This window comes from Ipomoea nil, unplaced genomic scaffold, assembly GCF_001879475.1.
Source record: "Ipomoea nil cultivar Tokyo-kokei standard unplaced genomic scaffold, Asagao_1.1 scaffold0239, whole genome shotgun sequence".
In the NCBI taxonomy this organism is placed as follows: domain Eukaryota; kingdom Viridiplantae; phylum Streptophyta; class Magnoliopsida; order Solanales; family Convolvulaceae; genus Ipomoea; species Ipomoea nil.
This window is the reverse complement of record NW_017616667.1, coordinates 1-7,410: the sequence shown is the minus strand read 5'-3', so window position 1 is coordinate 7,410 and position 7,410 is coordinate 1. Positions and strand designations below refer to the sequence as shown.

Genomic DNA, 7,410 nt, shown 5'->3' with positions numbered 1-7,410 from the left:
TTGAAGCCGCATCTTGCCTTGCAGATGGATGATAGTGCCGTTGTCTCACCTCGTAGATGGTCGTTGAAGCTTGAAGCCGCTGTCTGTCTACGAGGCTCGACGTCACTTCTCGCCTCGCATATGGATGATAGTGGTCTTGCCGACCTCGCGTAGTCAAGGCCAACAGATTTGGAGTGCGGCAATAAGCCCAATAGATTTCGAGTCTATCTCCTTAACCACTTAGACATATTGACAAGTTGACTCTTTTGTCAAGATCATTCAAAAAGATACATCATGCGTCAACAGCAGGATTCGAACCTGCGAAAGCAAAGCCCAATAGATTTCAAGTCTATCTCCTTAACTACTCGGACATATCGACAAGTTAACACTTATGCAAAGATCATTCTAATAGATACACCAAAGATAACTTGCAAGAGAATACAAATAGAAGAATTATGATTTTCAAAGTCACCCATCCATTGTATTAATTATACAACAATGAAAAGCAAAAGAACAGAGTAACAAAATTATACAAACTAGAGGAAATTTTTGAATCTAAGTCGATAACAAGGTTAAAATAAATGGATATTAGTATAAGAACCACTCAACCACCTTTTTTACCAAATCACGATTCACAAAATAAAACCTTAAAATTTTCATATTCTGGCATAATATGCAGAAAATTAACTGTTATACCTCCTGGAGATGCATCCACATATAGAATCCAAGTTTAGTTTTGGAATCACAAAAGAAGTTATACTTCAAAAAATAAGCAAAACACTGAGCAGAAAGCCAAGCCGAAGCTGGATGCCGCTAGTCGCCTCACCGATATATAGCTAACGATGGTCTCGCTAAAGCTCGTTGCTGTTGTCTCGCCTCGTAGATGGTCGTTGAAGCTTGAAGTCGCTGTCTGTCTATGAGGCTCAGCGCCGCTTCTCGCCTTGCAGATGGATGATAGTGTCGTTGTCTCGCCTCGTAGATGGTCATTGAAGCTTGAAGCCGCTGTCTGTCTACGAGGCTCGACGCCGCTTCTCGCCTTGCAGATGGATGATAGTGGTCTCGCCGACCTCGCCTAGTCAAAGCCCAATATGTTGCCCAATAGATTTTGAGTCAGGCAATAAGCCCAATAAATTTTGAGTCAAGCAATAAGCCTGATAGATTTTGAGATCGCTTACGAAATCGTGTAGTCAAAGCCCAATAGATTTCTCGCAAATTTCAATTCAAACTTGCAAATTTCAAGACCGCTTACAGTAAAAAGCGTCAACAGCAGGATTTGAACCTGCGCAAGCAAAGCCCAATAGATTTCAAGTCTACCTCCTTAACCACTCGAACATATTGACAAGTTAACTCTCATGCAAAGATCATTATAATAGATACATCAAAGACAACTTGCAAGGGAAAACAACCGGCAAACACGATTATGAAAAGAGAAATAGGAAAATTAATTTGCAGTTGCATACATTAAAGCTCATCCGTAAAATCATTGATCACAATTTCAAAAACGATTATGAAAAGAGAAATGAGAGAGAGAGAGAGAGAGAGAGAGAGAGAGAGAGAGAGAGAGTAAGAGAGACGAACCTGGTAAGCCACCGGAGACCGGAGTTCTCGCACAGTCGCACTAGCAGTTGAAATGTTTTGGAAGCTTACTCTGGAAGCTTTTGGATGGTAGTGCGGCCGAAATCTTGTTGAAAGCTTATTCTAGACGCTTTCGAATGGGGCAGATACTTTAATTTTGTTGAAATCTTACTCTAGAAGCTTGCCAATTGTTATGTCGTGGAATCGTGTCCACCTTGCAAGGTGGACACGGTTCTATGTTTATAATTAATGAACTCTATGTTCATAATTATAAAACTCTATGTTCATAAATTTTGAACTACATATTCACAATTATAGAACTCTATATTCACAATTATAGAACTCTATGTTCATAATTACTGAACTCTATGTTCATAATTATAAAACTCTATGTTCATAATTTTTTAACTTCATATTCACAATTATTGAACTCTGTATTCACAATTACAAAACTCTATGTTCATAATTATAGAACTGAGTAAATTTCAATTTTGGTCCACTGACTATTGAACTTGTGTTAATTGCAACACCTGACTTTCAAAACTGTTAATTTAGTACCTTGACTATGCAATTTTATCAATTTTGGTCACTCCGGCCAAATTATCGACCAAATGTGACCGATAAATTTTAAGTCAACATTCAAACTGAATTGGAAGGGTAAATTCGTCTTTTCATGTTAAGAAAACAGGAAAAATATTGAGTTCCACCGTCGACTCTAAATCCGTTCTGAGATCGTCGGCGCGAGAGAATCCCAAGTTTCCGGCTCTCCTCACCGCGCCATTTTCGTAGCTGCTTAGCCCTTTAATCAGCTTCTTATGCACCTCCCCGACCGGAATCTCCGGTGGCCACTGGCAGTCCACGGCGGCCTTCCAAGGATTCCGACTCGAACACGAATATAACCACCTTCGTCTTCTTCGTCCCCCTAGCCGAGAGTGAGCGTGTGCCAGGCCTAGTGGGCCAGGATCGTGAAATTTGTTGGCACGAAAGTGGTGGTTAAAGGGATAGGCGGCTTGGCAGCGTCGGAGGGGATAGCAGAAGCGCGAGGAGGCGGAGGAGCTCCAGTAGCCGCGCGCGACGGACGGTGAATGATTTGACGATGAATTGGTAGCCGAATCTGAGACCCTTTAATTCAGAATTCGACGATGAAGGATTTGATGATGAATAGGACGCCGAATTGACCGCGGGAGAACGGGCTAAGTTTATACGCATCTCTAAAATGGAAGCAATGAAGACATTACACTGCACCTATTTTGAATTTTGAATTTTCAACCAGTGAAGAATCTTTTCCAAGATTGCCAAGGCAAAAATCCACCTGTTAGTAGTATTGCATATGGAGAACAACGTTAATCACAACATTAAATATAATTAAGATTATTAATTGATTGGATGGTGTGAGATAGATATGATATGACGAATTTACCCCTTTCAATTCAGTTTAAATATTGACTTAAAATTTTCTGGTCACATTTGGCTGGTAATTTGGCCGGAGTGACAGTAAATGATAAAAATTGCATAGTCAAGGTACTAAATTAACAGTTTTGAAAGTCATGTGTTGCAATTAACACAAGTTCAATAGTCAGTGAACCAAAATTGAAATTTATTCTTATAGAACACTATGTTCATAATTTTTGAATTCTATATTCACAATTATGACAGTTTTGGAACCGTGTCCACCTTGCAAGGTGGACACAGTTCCACAACATAATTTGCCGAAGCTTGGTGACGGGGGCAAAAAATAACAATATAATATTAATTTAACAGGTGAAAGAAAGCCTAATGATTATAATGAAAAGTCCAGCTTGGTGGTGGTGGTTGTGGTGGTGGTGGTGGTGGTGGTGGTGGTGGTGGGTGGGGGGGGGGGGGGGGGGGACAATACAAATTGAAGAATTATGATTTTCAAAGTCACTCATCCATTGTATTATAATTATACAACAATGAAAAGCAAAAGAACAGAGTAATAAAATTATACAAACTAGAGGAAATTTTTGAATCCATGTCGATAACAAGCTTAAAATAAATGGATATTAATATAAAGAACCACTTAACCACCATGTTTACCAAATCACGATTCACAAAATAAACCCTTAAAATGTTCATATTCTGGCATAATATGCAGAAAAATTAACCGTTATACCTCCGGGAGATGCATCAACATAAAGAATCGAAGTTTAGTTTTGGACTCACAAAAAAAGATAAGTAAAACACTAAGCAGAAAGCCGAGTCGAAGCTGGATGCCGCTAGTCGCCTCACTGATATAATAGCTAACGATGGTCTCTCTAAAGCTCACTGCCCTTGTCTCTCCTCGTAGATGGTCTACGAAGCTCGCTGCCACTGTCTCGCCTCGTAAATGGTCTACGAAGCTCGACGCCACTATCTCGCCTCATAGATGGTCTACGAAGACTGTCTCGCCTCGTAGATGGTCTACGAAGCTCGACGTCACTGTCTCGCCTCGTAGATGGTCTACGAAAGCTCGACGCCACTGTCTCGCCTCGTAGATGGTCTACGAAAGCTCGACGCCACTGTCTCGCCTCGTAGATGGTCTACGAAGCTCGACGCCGCTTGCCGTTTTCTCGCCTCGTAGATGGTCTACGAAGCTCGACGCCGCTTGCCGCTGTCTCTCGCCTCGTAGATGGTCTACGAAGCTCAACGCCGCTTGCCGTTGTTGTCTACAATAAAATGCGTCAACAGCAGGATTCGAACCTGCGCAGGCAAAACCCAATAGATTTCGAGTCTATCACCTTAACCACTCGAACATATTGACAAGTTGACTCTCATACAAAGATCATTCTAATAGATACATCAAAGACAACTTGCAAGGGAAAACAACCGGCAACAGCAAAAAAATACGTCAGCACAGGATTCAAACCTACGCAGGCAAAGCCCAACAGATTTCAAGTCTATCTCCATAACCACTCGGACATATTGACAAGTTGACAGTTATGCAAAGATTATTCACTCGGACATATTGACAAGTTGACACTTATGCAAAGATTATTCTAATAGATACATAAAAGACAACTTGCAAGGGAAAACAACTGGCAACAGCAAAAAAACACCCATCGTGGGGCTTGAACCCACAACAACAAGGTTAAAAGCTTTACACTCTAACTAATTGAGCTAGACAAGCTTGTTGATAATTGACTAAAAATACTATAAATAACCTGTAATCTTAAGCTTGTTAATCATGCATCATAAGCACAAAAACCACGTACCTTAAGCACAAAAACCATCCACCATAAGTTTCAACAACTACTCACCTTAAGCACGCAAACCACGCACCTTAAGCGGAAAAACTATGCACCTCAAGCACAAAAACCACGCACCTTAAACTTGACCTAGATGCAAAAATTATCAAATTTTGGTAATCCCGTACGTTGATTTAAGCAAGATCAATGGCTTAAATTTAACTGCACAACTGGACGGGAGACACCCAACCGCACGGGAACTAAATATATATATATATATTTATATATATATATATATATATATATATATATATATATATATATATATATATATATATATATATATATATTCACCAATAATTCAACCAAATATACACCATCAACGTTAGGAAAATACGTCACAAAAACACACACAAATTAGGTAAGCATCACCAAAAACACACCATTAGGTGTGATTAAAAACACCATTGGGGGTGGTGATGAGTTATATGATGTATTTTTTGGATCAGTTGTGTATCTTTTGGTGTTTTTTTGCATTTCATTGTGGTGTGTTTCCCTGACACTGTTGATGCATGTTGTTAACACTGTTGGTGTATTCTGAAATTCCACCGCACCTCCGCACCTAACGCCCTCGCGGCATTTGAAATTTTTCATATATATATATATATATATATATATATATATATATATATATATATATATATGTATATATATATATATATTTATTTATTTATTTATTTATTTATTTATTTTTATTTATGCATTATAACCCCACAACATACACATATATGTATTACTTTGTACAGAGTATATAATTTTAGAAGCATTATTTTCATGGTATGTCATACTTATGAATTGACATCTTTGGATAACATGTTTAGTTGTAAAATACTCCGTATTAAATAGTAAAAAGTTGAAGATGAATATATATGAGTTATTTATTTAAATATTTTTAAAAATTGTTAATATTCTTTATAAGTTATAAATAGGGTTGGAGATTTCATTGTGGTGTGTTTCCCTGACACTGTTGATGCATGTTGTTAACACTGTTGGTGTATTCTGAAATTCCACCGCACCTCCGCACCTAACGCCCTCGCGGCATTTGAAATTTTTCATATATATATATATATATATATGTATATATATATATATATATATATATATATATTTATTTATTTATTTTTATTTATGCATTATAACCTCACAACATACACATATATGTATTACTTTGTACAGAGTATATAATTTAGAAGCATTATTTTCATGGTATGTCATACTTATGAATTGACATCTTTGGATAACATGTTTAGTTGTAAAATACTCCGTATTGAATAGTAAAAAGTTGAAGATGAATATATATGAGTTATTTATTTAAATATTTTTAAAATTGTTAATATTCTTTTATAAGTTATAAATAGGGTTGGAGATTCCCCGTCCTCGGATAATCCTCGTGGGGATGGGATGGGAGGATTTTCGATTTCTCAGTGGGATGGGGACGGGGACGGGGAGTGTGGGAGAAAGTCAGCGGAGGGGATCGGGAGTATGCTTCCCGCCCGCCTCGCCCGTTGACATCCTAATCGGTGTGTAGGCACCCACATATATATTTTTTTTATATATTTTTTTTTAACAATTTGGTTTAATTTTTTTAAAAAATTTTTAAGACTCGATAATTATAAACTATTTAATACTTTAATAGTTAATACTAAAATATTAAATATTAACCTAGAAAACAATTAGAGTTTGAACCATGTCGTACTAATGATGTTGATTAGTAACTATAATGTTGAGAATATTTATCCATGGTCGGTTGAATATAACATTCATGACAACATGTATGGTGAACTTAACTTGTTGAATGAATCATAATTATGAACACAACAATTCATCACTCTCTTATATTTGCAAGCATATTATTATTACTATATTTATTTCTTAAATTTTTACGTATTAATCAATATTATTTTATAAATAATTTGACTATAAATTGTTAACATTATTAATGTAGTCATAAATTATTTTATCTTAAACATTTATTTTCATTATTAGTAAACACTAATTACAAATAATTGTTAATTACATCTAACTTTCTAAATTATTATGTAATAATTAGTACATACTAATTAACTAACTATTATGCTTTATAAATGATTAAGGAATGAATGGGGTTAATAGCAAATATACATATATTGATATACTACTACCTTATTTCCAATATGTTATAGTACTATACACATACACGTATAATACCATCGTTTATTACCTTTAAAACATTTTTTCCTAAAAAAACTAACATGCACTCTGGAAGTCCATTTTTTCTTCATCAAACACGAATTCCATGATTTCTCTTTCCTATCTATGCATACTTTTCAAAAGCATCCTATTTTTGTATCCCAGGGAAAAATTACACCCAACCTTGTTTATTATTCCTAAGATTTGTGAACCTTATGTATAATGCTTAAACTTTAACAATGTGAGAATAATTTATGTAATTCTTAATGCTTAGTTTTTATTTTTTGATAAAATGGAGGTGTTTTTATAATAAATACTTTTTTTACATACTACTGACTCTATTACATTGTATTATAATAAATACTTAAATTTTATGCAACAATACTAATCTAGCTAATTATCTCTCATCTACTCTTCTACTATAATAAAGTAGAATCTAATA

The 7,410-nt window shown here is 35.9% G+C and overlaps 3 non-coding genes across 3 annotated transcripts; all 3 read right to left on the bottom strand.

Annotated features, from left to right (window-relative positions):
- Positions 1–276: 276 nt before the first annotated feature.
- On the bottom strand, positions 277–358 carry TRNAS-UGA. Its single transcript has one exon. It is a non-coding gene; the product is annotated as a tRNA-Ser (tRNA).
- An 879-nt stretch (positions 359–1,237) lies between these two features.
- On the bottom strand, positions 1,238–1,319 carry TRNAS-UGA. Its single transcript has one exon. It is a non-coding gene; the product is annotated as a tRNA-Ser (tRNA).
- A 2,914-nt stretch (positions 1,320–4,233) lies between these two features.
- TRNAS-CGA lies at positions 4,234–4,315 on the bottom strand. The gene has a single exon. It is a non-coding gene; the product is annotated as a tRNA-Ser (tRNA).
- Between the last annotated feature and the right edge of the window lie 3,095 nt (positions 4,316–7,410).